Genomic DNA, 13,690 nt, shown 5'->3' on the forward strand with positions numbered 1-13,690 from the left:
ATCATCCTATAGGGGAGAGTGGTGGGAGACATTATCGGTGAGTACGGAAGCCCAATCTTTGCTTGAAAAGTTGCAGTGGGAACAAGAAATCATAGCAGATGTCGAGGGCTTAAAAAAATTGTGCTTCCTGCCCTTTCTGCGCTTCTCTGCAGCAACCTTTCGGTAACTTTCATATTTGCAGGCACCACGAACAGCGGTCCGCTACTTGGCTCTATCTAAAGCAGTCTGCTCCCACGATGACGGATCAACGTTGAAGGCCTTCAGTAATGCTTTCAGAGTGTCTTTAAATCGTTTTCTTTGGCTGCCATGGGATCACTTGCCATGTTGGAGCTCAGCAAACAGAAGCTCGTTGGGCAGTCTGTAGTCTGGCATACGGGCCACATGACCAGACCAGCGAAGCTGAACCTTCATGAGGATAGTGGGGATGCTTGGAAGTCCAGAAATCTTCGTACACATTATATATATATATATATATATATATATATATATATATATATATATATATATATATATATATATATATATATATATATATAATTTGTGGTGATTCGAATTCTTTTTTAAAACGAAAAATTCGAATGCTGGCATTTTCATTTTAATCAACTAATTTAATTTAAAACTGTTTTAAATATACATTATGATTAGAGTGTGGGAGTACCATTTCCGATTTTTTTAGTTATTTTATTAAGGGAGGACTAAATTCTTAAATTACCTACCGCTTAATAAAAAATAACATTTTCATTAATTTCTGAGACTAAAATTGCTACACCAATTTAATGCTCATGAATTATATGTAAACACAGCTCAAGATTTCAGATGAATATACCATTTCTTTGTAAATTTAAAAACAATTTTTATACAATGAATAAGAAAAGAAAAGTATCAATTCATAAAGAGTATTTCATATTTTTAGGTAGCATTTATTTATATCTTCCTAGGAAATGCCGGGAGACGAGCCATGCTAGTTTTAAATATAAATAAGATTTTTATTTATTTATCTGTTATCGGCTATACAGCTGACCTAAATTTTTCGAATCAAGTCCGATACTATATAACACACATGCGAATCCTAATATAAGGCTAGATTATAATACATTAATATTTCGACATGACGCACACACACGTTCATATATATATATATATATATATATATATATATATATATATATATATATATATATATATATATATATATATATATAGATAGATATATATATGTATATATGTATATATATATATATATATATATATATATATATATATATATATATATATATATGCAAAATGAAGACAAAAATACCTAAAATGAGAACATCATATGGCGTATTTACTTATGTGTTACAATTGTTTTATAACTATTTGGAAACATTTAAACATTATATCATTTAAAACTATTCCAAAAATAGCTACTCTTCAGATACTAAAATACATTTGTTATACATATATGAATATATTCATAATCCCTATTTTAAGGGATCTAGCAACTGAGCTCACCTCTTACCCATCAATTTTATTTTATCTTTTGTTTTTTTTTATTTTTCGATTGCCTTCAAATTCAGTAAGTGTCTCATTTTCGTATTTCTTCATTTTATATGATATTTCAAAAATTTCCTTTTTTTTTTTATTCATGTAAGCTTTTAATGTTTTTTCTAATTATTTTATCCTTACCGGTTTATTTATTTTATTGATTTATTCACCAAATCTTAATTCACACCTTCAAATTTTAGTATCTATTTATATGTCCAACTATTCTTATCTTAGTTAGCCTCAGTTTCGTATAAATTTTTATTTAGATGTTGATTTTCGATTTTCCCTCCTATGTTATTTCTTAAGAAAAACAATAATTAAAAGATTAATATAAATAATATTAAAATTTATGTTCATCCCATACAGCTTATATAAATAATTTAAATGCTAAAACAATCTTTTCAAGTCTTATCGTAATAAACATTTTATTTTATCTTCTAATCTTTACTATACCCTACCAATCAGTATAAATATATGGTTTATGGGACTTGACTCGATTTTGCCCATATTTATCAATTAGTAATTTTATCGAAATTCTTATGTATTCTTACTTTTAATATCTTGACTTTTGTATTTATTAATCTCCTTTGCTTTGGACCGCGATGTGCTTCCGACTAGAGCAGGCACGCAATCAGTTTGATTAAATAATGGCGATTTCTAAAATTTAATGGAAAATAGTATATATATATATATATATATATATATATATATATATATATATATATATATACTTCAGAATAGTTTTTATTTAACAATCAGTTGTTATGGAAACGTGAGATTATAGGTTTACAAAATATTACTGGTAGTAGTATTCTATAAGTTATCCCATCTAAACAAGAATTGCTCGATATGCAAGATAAAGCAAATAAATAAAATTGTAATTCAATGAATTTCAAAAAACTCTCATTGAAATGAAATGAAGTGGTTGAGTTTCATATCAAAGAATTTTTATTATTCTAAGCAAGACAAAGAATGCTTTAGAAAATTAATCTCCTTAACCTATAGGGTTTCGATGGCTACCATCTCATCAGAGGAGAGAAAATATTAGCAAATACTTATAAAGGTATGCACCCTATTTGCTAAAGTCAGTGAGACATGGAAAGTCAAAGTCAAAATAATAAATTTATCAGAAGTCCTGTAGCAGGAGGATTTGCAGAAAAATGATATGAATGTTTTTTTTTTGATCCAGCTTGCTTGGTAAAATCCATGTTATACGTTCTTTACATCCGTTTGGTAATAAGGTACAATATATATATATATATATATATATATATATATATATATATATATATATATATATATATATATAATTTTATTTTCATTAAAATTGTAGGGTGCGTTAGAGAGAACAAGAACATTATCTACAATAATCCCAAAAGAAATCATAAATAATGAAAAATAAATTGATGAAAGTTCGCTTTTCAAAGATTATGTAAATTAGTTACTTTTTTATTTAGTCGTTCGCATACCCATTACAGAATATTAAGAAGTTTTTCTTAATAATTTTAAAATAGAAAAGGTAGGCTTTTAATATCAATGTAACTTCGACGATAAACTGAACCATGTCTGGTGCCGTGTAATGAAAGCCAGTCAACGTGGCGTTCAAAAAGAGAGAATATACTGCTGTTAAATATGTCTAGGCGACTAGAGTGGTAAACGAAGAAAATAAAAACTTTTGTCTTGCGCCCACAAAATTTGCATCAAAGTTCTTATTTTCTTTTGCAACATTTGGGTCCGTTAGAGAGAACAAGAACATTATCTATACTGCAGTGTAGAGAACCTAATGTGGATTTGATAAAATTATATTGTGGCCCTAGAAAGGACGACATGATTCCATTTCCGATTGATGAAAATCAGTTTTCTTTTTATTGTTGCAGACCATCTATTATACTAGTTGGTCTATTGTGTACAAACCCCCAGAGGTATAGGAGCCTTTTATCATGTCAGAAAGACATAAAAACTAGCATCCTGGTTTTTTTTTTAGATTTATAATTTCCTCTCTAATTTATTTTACTACGCTCTCTCTTTTTCTTTTCTATGTACCGAATTTGTTTCACCCCTCTCTCATCGTTGTCCGTTTCTCTCTCTTGCTTTAATGAATTAAAAAAAATAATTAAAATATACGAGTTTCACCCGAGCATCTAGTTTTAAAGTTAAAACCTCAGAGTACCGTCGAGTTTTTGTCTTCCATTTCTCTTCCTCAACACTATGATATATGAAACAATATTTTTGTTTCAATGTATTTTTACAGTGTCTTTTTACAATTATTATTATTATTATTATTATTATTATTATTATTATTATTATTATTATTATCAAAACTATGGCGAATAATGAGGCCTTGAGGAGGCTTTTTGACACCCAAACTACCAGCAAGAGATCAAAATGAAAAAAAAAGAAAAAGTCCAATGTGAACAAGTTCTAATTGAATCGTCCCCCTAAGTAATCCAAGTTACAAAATTCCCACTGTTTACTATGCTAAAATCACAATGACTAATGTATACCTATTAACCCTTATCCTTGAGTGGCCTCTGGGCCTTGATAAGTGGTGACACCCATGTAAAAAAAAAAATGATGATCTAAATTTATTATTCTTCTTAAAGATAGTAACTCCGCTGTTGTGGGGGCGATAGAGAGTAAATAAAAATGCCGTAGTGTGAGCTAAAGCAACCCGGAAGCACATATAGGGTAAGTTAGGATCTTCCCTGGAGACGTCCCTACCACATGGAAAGCCATCTTTAATATAGGCACATATTCCATGCCCATGGCGATCTTGGGGGTCAGATTTAGAAGTCAAGTTAGAGTATCCTTTAATTGCAAACTCTTCTAGGGAAATAGCCTGTCCAATGCCAGTTTCACTTAAAAATAAAAGGTCTGGTTTAGTCTCCTGTAATTGGGTTTCAACCTCTGGAAGGTTAGAACGTAGACCCCTGATGTTGGAGAAGGAGACATGGTAGTAGGGGGTCTACGTTGGAAGTTGGAGAACCGGGTTTAATCGTGTATTTTTTCTTGAAACTTGTCATGATGAAATTTTGAAATTTGTGGACTAGGTCGTCAGATTTACTTAGAGCAGGACAGAGAGGGGAAATTAAGAGAGAAAAAGAAACGAAGAATTTTTTTTTTATTTGTAGCTAATGATAAGGTAAAGCCGTAACAATTACCCACTAGTATGGCATCGAGAGGCCCCACCAGAAGCTACTGCATGGTCCAGAATCCATTCACCAAATGGCAATACAGCAGCCCCAGTACTTTGCACCTGCTGATAGGACAGCTTCCTTAGTGGTTAATCCAAGGTTCGGGTCCCTGACTATCAGGCGGATAACGTCAGCCCAGACAAAACGTTTACCTCCAGCACCCTTACTAGTGACATGGCTACAAGGATAGACATAGAAACAGAAAATTTCCGCCATCTCAGCCAACTGTTCGCAAAAATACTGCCAACCTAAAAAACAGCTTTTTCTTCTCCCTTTGTCCGAAAAATCACTCATTTAAAAAATGAGGACTGAGGGACAAATCAGGCCAGACTCTATCTTGTAACCTTCCAAATGCGTCTGATGCATTGTTGATTCTGTTTTATTTCCGCATAAAGAGTGCTATTATTTGATAAAGTACTACCAAGGTAGATAAAATTTGTTACTACTTAAAGGCGCTTTCCATAGACAAAGATATCAAGTTTCATATACAGATCACCAAGAGCGAGAGCGTACATGATCTTAATCTTCTTAATGCTAACTGTCAATCCGAAGCAGGTACAAACGTTCGTGAAGAGATACATCACCAATTGCATATAAACTGAAGAGTGTATCACCAGGTCAGCATCATCAGCACACAAGAGTTTGGATTTTTTGATCTTATAAATCCACGTTTATTTATTTATTATTTATTATCTGATATTTCATAGTTGGGTCCATACCATACCGTTGTGCTGTATCCTCAAACCATACAGAGCGTCCCCAGGTTAAGGATTGGGGAAACCCCTCTATTTATAGAGGGCAGCTTTGAATATTAAATCAAAAGTTGCTGACAATGAGGAAATAAAATGAAAATGAAGACCAAAAATAATCCATACTGGCTGACCGTCGCCCAGGATAAAAAGGGTCCCTTAACTCGTTCACACAGCAGACGAGAAAATGTATCTGAAGGTATGAACCCTCTTACCTCAGATAATGGTACTACCATGACAGAGGTCCACTTGGATCAGCCAAGAGATCGTGAATTAGATCCTGGCCCCAAACCATGATGTGCAACTACAAAAAAAAAAGGAAACAGAAGAGGCCTAAAAACCTAACCCTGGACAGTTGCACAAAAGAAGGTATTATTATATTGCTACCATTATTCAAAGTTTGAAAAATGGAGCAGAACTTCGAATGAGATCCTAAAAGAGAAAATTAAGAACTCTGACCTCCCTGAAGAATGGTATATATATTATTTTAATTGGAATTCATTATTGAGATGAGTATCATTTATAAACGGTTCCAGATGAGCATTGTCTGAAGATAGCGGTTTCAATACCACCCAAAGCCGACCAGAGGCTTACTTTGACAAAAACGAGGTGAGACGACAACAACTACGGATGCCAGTGATTGCTAAGAATGCAGTTAGGAGATTCGATGTTCCTATCAGTCGCGGTTACCACCTGACGAAGGCCAGAGGAATAGTTGGCCGAAACGTCGTGAAACAACAACTAATAAAGATGAGAATAATAGTCCGCAATAAATAAATTAATATAAATTGGAGTTATTAGCAAACCAATCTCGGAACCTTCAATCCAAGAGCTTCAACATTTTTTTTGAAATCCACCTTATTAAAAACAAATTTCAAGGAACTTTGCACGACTGGATCCTTCAATTTGGAAACATAAATATGCTTAGGGACTTTGACTATATTGAAACGGTTTTTCTTGCGAATTGAAATTTTGAGTTTAGCTCTGACCATTAAATGATCAGTACCATAGTCAGCACCACGTATTACTCTGACTTTTCAAAATTTCCAAGATCACCACGTCTACACAGTATGTAATAAGTAAAAATGACCATGTTTAGACTGGGGATGGAAGCAGATCTCCTTGTTTCTGGTGATAAAAAGTGTTGATGACAACAAGATTTAGTTCACTGCAGAGCTAAAGGACCAGAAGATCATTTGAACTGACTCTGCCAATGCCATATGGACCCAGCGGAGACCAGGTCCCATTGTCTGAGCCGATATGTGCATTGAAGTCACCAAGAAACACTAAATCCTCAGCACCTGGTGAACCGGAGATAACAGATCTAAACATGATAAAAAGAAGTAATATCGTCTTCAGACGAAGTAAAAGTCGACACATAGACAGAAAAAAACATTCATGTTACTATAAGCAGCAAGGAAAATTCTCAATCTCATTGCTCGATCATTTATGCCAACTGGCTGCTCGATCTTGTAATTTAAGGAGTTCCTCACTGCAAAGCCTACACTGGCCTCACGCCCCTCTTCAGATCTACCAGACCAGAAGATCGTGTAGCCTGACTCACGCTCAATCAATTGATCCTCACCTGCGAAGCGCGTCTCAGAGAGTGCAGCAATGTCTACATTGTATCTTTGCAGTTCCTTGGTCAAAATTACAATCTTCCATTCTAGTTTTTACCATTTTCAATAAGTGTTCTCACATTCCAGCAACAGAGCTAGAGTCAGTGTCGTTTAGCATAATATCTTCTGTTCCTGTTTCTACTAATATAGACGGCCGTCATCCAAAACAATGACCGTTATAAGTGTCATGTTTTTGAGGGTGTGCAAGTCGATGGTAGGACTGAAGAGTCATCTTCGGGCACGTAGACGTTCAGTGACAGAGGGAATGGCACTCGTCTTACAAGACGTCGTGACCAGTATCTGTTGTATTGGCGTGGCATATGAACAATGAACAAAAATGGACAAGTGAAAGAAGATGATTTGTTTTTGTTATTTTATTTAACTTCGTATATCCATTTCTTTTTCATGATAATCACAATACGAATCAGTAAATATGAACTTACTATTTGGTGTAACCGGGATGGTGGAGGTCTTAATATTTCGAGATATATCTCTTTTTCAAAAGTAAAAGGGACCAAAGAATGTCCTTAAAAAAGGAAAAATATTGAAATATCGTAAGACGGAAATGGATGTGGGAACGGGACAACTGTAAAGCAGAAGATGGCTTATGCATAGGTTTGCTTATTAATATTACTACAGACATTTAAAAAATGTTATTTAATTAATCGTCTGTTTAATTTTTCGAAAAATTATTTGGTGATTTTTATTTATATTTTTTAACGAACGAGATATGGGTTATTATTTAAATTCTTATCGGAAGTAAGAAATTGTGTAAACCCGTAATGGAGACAGCGTTAATGTTAAACCTATTAAGGTTCTGTGTTAGGCTGTGTGTTCGTCAATAAAATATTTAAAAAAATTATTTTTGTTATGAATGTGTTTATTAATATCATATAAAAAATATGCATTTCCTTTGTCCATTTTTGTTCATATGTCATGCCAATACATTAGCCGGTTCCCTGCATTGCTATGACCTTCTCATACTCTTCCATATATATATATATATATATATATATATATATATATATATATATATATATATATATATACTTAAAAATAATGTAATGCAATAGATCTACTGGTATGGAAATCCACTGATTATCGGTCTTACAAAATATTATTGGCTGTAAGATTTTATAATGACAATCTCAGCTAAATAAAAATTGCTCAATATACCAGATAGAGCAAATAAATTAAACTTGTGCTAATTTATAAATATGATTCATAAGCAATTTTTTATTTATCTCATTTCATTTTGATTTGTCCGTCTCCAGAAACTGTTTTTATTCACAAATTGAAATTAATTTGGAGCGGATTTTGAAACTCATATTTTTTTTTTTTTTATAAAATATTAAATGAATATATAAAAGAAATTATATGTTTATTAAAATACGTCTTCACCGGACTTATATAATAAAATATTTACCGGACTCACCATCAAACAAAAGGAGAAAGCAAGGAATTATTCCTACTTCGGATTGTTACCTTGTACCGTGGAAAATTCAAAATACGCATTGGATCCCTTTAACTTACTGCTACCAAAGACTCTCACTTCGGAATTTACCATACAATTTGAATATGGGATTCAATATCCTTTTCATTTAGAACCAATGTATAATTTCCTCTATGATTTAAAAACTTTACAAGCTTTTAATTATGACTTTCTATGTTTATTGTATTTAGCAAATTAGGAATAAACCATTTATAATGTTTGCTAATATTTTTTTCCTCTGAGGAGATGGGTAAACATCGAAAACCTATAGGTTAAGGAGATACTTATTGAAATGTATTCTTTGTCTTGCATATAATAAAAATTCTAGATTTGAAATTTAACCATTTCACATCATAAAATGTAAATTATTAAATTACTAAATTAATATATATATATATATATATATATATATATATATATATATATATATATATATATATATAAAATCTGAAGTAATATAGTTTCGGATTCATTATTATTATTATTATTATTATTATTATTATTATTATTATTATTATTATTAGTGAAGTACATAAAAATTGTCTAACTCTCAATAGTAATTGCACATCAGGTGTTTTATCTCTCCATGAATATTCCTATCGCTACAATCAACTTTTATGTAGATTTTATCAATTGTCGCAAAGTCTGACCTATTCGATGATATTTCTACAACAACAGTCACGAACAACAACAACAAAAAAATGCATAGTCACAAGTGCATACCCTCTTCATTATGTTTTGTACATTTGTTCATTTTTTATCACCCAAAATCATAGATTTATACAATTTTCAGCGTCCACTCAATAGATGATATATATATATGTTTATAGGAAAATGTGTTTATTTAATTATATTTCACCTGTTATTTATACCAATTCTTCATATGCTCTGTAGTAACATTGAACTTCATAAATTGAAGACAAAAGTCTATATTGTAAATTTCAAGTTGTTGTTGACATCTGACCTTTTATTTCTTCAAGTACGTTGAGATGCGCAATTATTGACGGCATCTGTTTCGTAGCGCAGAATCATTTATGTGATCATTATCTTTGAATTTATTCCGCCCTTACGTCATGAGAAGAAAAAGAACTTATTGACTGTAAAAGAAAACAAAGGGATATAGACATGATCACAAAATCCGAAAATATGTTATGTATATGGGGGGAAAGATGCTTATTTCGAATCAATGTTCATACTTATGGCACATCAGCCCTTTTTTTTTGGGGGGGGGGCTATAAAATAAAAGCAAAACTACCTACTACCTTTTAATATCTTTTTCACATCGCCTGGAACAAAATGTTTATAGCAGCAAAGCAAGTTTCATTCTCTGGACAATTAGGACTTTATTTGTTTCACGGCCGAATGGCACGCACTTATTCTCAGCCTATCCTTAGAAAAAGTGTGGGAATTTCTCTGTTTATTCATCTTTCATACATAGCATGTATGAATCCGACAACTGTGTTTGTCGAACTCAAAACTCGAATTGAAGAGTTCACCTGTTCTAAGCACATGTTACCTCCTTTTTATTTGACCGGTGCATGCTCTGTCAATGCAAGTCACTGGGTTTTATGTGTCCTCCTTGACCTTTTTGCACCTACCCAAGCAGGCTGAGTTCAACTCAGTACCGCATTAACCTTGTTATTGACAGACTGTAATTTGGAGAGAAGTTGCATGACGGAATAAATTGAAAAATAATTGCAACTTCTCTTCCAATTTCGGATTTTGTAATCATGCCCATATCCCTTTATTTCCTTTTAAAATTGATAAGTTAAGAGAGGAATAAATTGAAAAAATTGACATAGTAATCACATGAATGATTCTACGATAAGGTGCTCCAAAGATTTTGCATTTCAATGTACTTAAAGAAATACAAGATAAAATGGTCAACATCCTGAAATTTGGAATATAGACTATTTCTCATATATATATATATATATATATATATATATATATATATATATATATATATATATATATATATGAGAAAGAAAGTTAATATATATATCTATATATATATATATATATATATATATATATATATTTATATATATTGGCTGAAAATGCGAAGCTCGTTGTTTGTTTGTTTCTGAACAGGCGATTTGAGCACTATAAAAGTGGTGGCGGGTGTCTATTTAAATAGACATTCCGACGAGTTATTTACGGGCGTCAATTCCATGGTCGAGTGGGGGAACTCCCGACTGTCAACACGACGGTTCTAGGTTCAATCCTTGGCTTGGAAGAGATGCTAGTCTAGCGGCACTGATGAGCTGTGATACAACGAAACAGGACTGTATGTCGATGACTACAAATATATATATATATATATATATATATATATATATATATATATATATATATATATAGTAAGTTATGAAAATATATATGGTAATTAAGCTACACAGAATATTCCACGTTTCATATTCGTGAGAATTCGTCAGACTTATATGCGATCTTAGAATTTCGAAAACCATAATGCCAACTTTTTATAATAAATAAATTATTTATTTCAAATACTAAGCTCCCAGCATCAATGCCTTCTTCAAATCAAGACATTTTCTTCCTTTTACTGGTATTAATGTGTGTATCCGATTTTTTTTACGATTGTTTGTAAAAGAAATTAAAGTTGTGTGTTGCGTGATTAGATTTTTTAAAAATAATATATACGATCATATCTTATGAACATGGTGTCGGCGTGATTTTGTTTTGAATTTTCAAAATCATAACAATATTTTAAAAATAAATTTTTTAATTACAACTGCTAAGCTTTCGAAATAAATATTTTTTTCCTAGATTATTAGCTAACCCCTAATTTTTATAATTCCAACTCTCTCAAGTCCTCACTCTAGCTTAAATTCATCTACACAGACATTTTGTGAAATTCACAGGTCCACCATATAGCCATACCCATCATATAGATCAGAAATTTTAATATCTCCTTCCAAAGTGTACCCTTAACTAGATGTCGCATTTTATTGCATGTAACCTAGCCCCTCTCTTATCTTATGATGAGAAGCAGTAGGCTTCAAAATGACTATGTTTAAAGCGCATTTATAACCCCTCTTCCCCTTATTGAATTCATAAATAAATCTATACATGCCAATATATTTCTCTTTATAAATAAATTCTCTTTATATACTTAAGCTACACCATTTTGTTGAGCTTAGTACATCTTGATAATCTACATTTAAAGAATCATTCAATACTTATTAGCCCCTTCGAATATTATATATATATATATATATATATATATATATATATATATATATATATATATATATATATATATATTACTAATAATCAGAATTTCAAGATAGATGTTAATATTTTTAACTCGAGAGCAAAAATAAATAAATAAACAATAGAAAGTTAAATTTCATAATCTTTTTTAAAAATCCAGTTCGTTTCGTCATTTCTTAGGCAACCAAAATGCAGAATGCAGTGGCGCCAAAAAGAAAGTCCACACTTGTCATTTTTTCAAAAACTGAAAATTTAAGCTAAATTGAATGTAACTGTTTAAACAACCTATAACTCATTTGATTAGATTTTTATTCCTCTATAATTTTACCTGTTCATATTTTACTTTTAATTGAAGTATCCTAGTGTTCACGCCAATTAAAAAAAAAATAACTTCAAATCGAGAAGGCAAAAAGAAACTTCGCAGCAAGAAATGAACTTAAAACCAGCTTAAAATATCCACCTTTTAGGCAAATAAGCATTACTAATCGAAATTGTTGTTGTTCCAGGTTATAAAACGTAGTCCATGTGCCTCGATTTCTCTTAGTGATCGTCAAGAGCTCATTAATCTCCAGCTTTTTGGTTTATCCAATCGAGAAATCGATCGCAGATTAAAATGTGATGAGAAAATTGTACCAAGGGCTGAGCAAAAGCATCAAAACTCCGACAGTCTTCGTGATGCTCCTAAATCTGGTCGTATTAAAGTTACTTCTTATAGAGAAGAAAATACTATCAAAGTTCGGCAGCCTCAGAAACAGGTTTGAAACGGCTCCTCACATCCAACAACAGTGTAACCTAGTTAAAAAGTTCTCGCTTTCTACAGTTAAGAAGAGATTGAAAGAATTTAATTTACGAAAAATTTAATAAAGGCGCAAGCCAATGATTTCTGTGGAGAACAGAAAGCGCCATCTGGACTTCGTTAGATGCAATAAAGATCATGACTCTTTATATTGGTCGAAAGTGATTTTTAGCGACGAAAACAAGTTCAATATGCTAGGCAATGATGGTAGGCAGTACGTCCGTCGAAGGAAGGACGAAGAATTTAATCCTAGGTGCACATTTTCAATGCTGTAAGGTGATGGAGGTTCAGTTTTGGTTTGGGGAGTTATTAGTGGCAATGATTCAGGATGTTTAGTTCTCTTGCAAGTCGAATTAATTCGATCAAGTACATAAATATGTTGACTGAGCATTTCCTAACCAACTTTGGCCGGAATTTGGATGATAATCCCATCTTCATGCAGAATAATGCTTCCATTCACACAATTGGCAATGTCAAGAGGTTCTTTGAAAGACATGATATTCCGTGTTTGGATTGGTCTGCACAATCTCCAAATCTCCATCATATATCAAAGCAACAGCTATGCAATGATAAAATTTCAAATCTGGAAGAACCTTGGACAAAAATTAAACAGAAGTGGGACGTCTTTTCACCAGAGTATTGCCGCAGACTAATTCAAAAAATGTTAAAAAGATTGCAGGCTGTCAAATTGCAGAAAGACTATACTACTTAACTAGTTCATTGTGTCCGTGTTGTATTTGTGCTCTAAATTTACCTATAAATAACAATTTTCCATTGCGCGGAGTTTCTTTTTGACTTCTCAATTTGCAGTCAGTTTTTAAATTGACGTGAACACTAGGATATACTATAGAGAAATAAACAGCGAATCAAAAGAGGTATAAGTTATTTAAACAGTTACATTCAATTGCGCTTAAATTTGCAGTGTTTGAAAAAAAATACAAGAGCGGAATTTCTTTTTGGCGCCACTGTATCTTGGATTATCTATGAACACGACTTGTTACAAATACTTCTATTTTATGTTCTTTCTCTAATCCTGTTAGTTTTTTTATATACGATTTCTACGTCGCAGAAAATGT

Source organism: Euprymna scolopes, chromosome 3 (genome assembly GCF_053919585.1).
Source record: "Euprymna scolopes isolate OS-2025 chromosome 3, ASM5391958v1, whole genome shotgun sequence".
Classification (NCBI taxonomy): Eukaryota; Metazoa; Mollusca; class Cephalopoda; order Sepiida; family Sepiolidae; genus Euprymna; species Euprymna scolopes.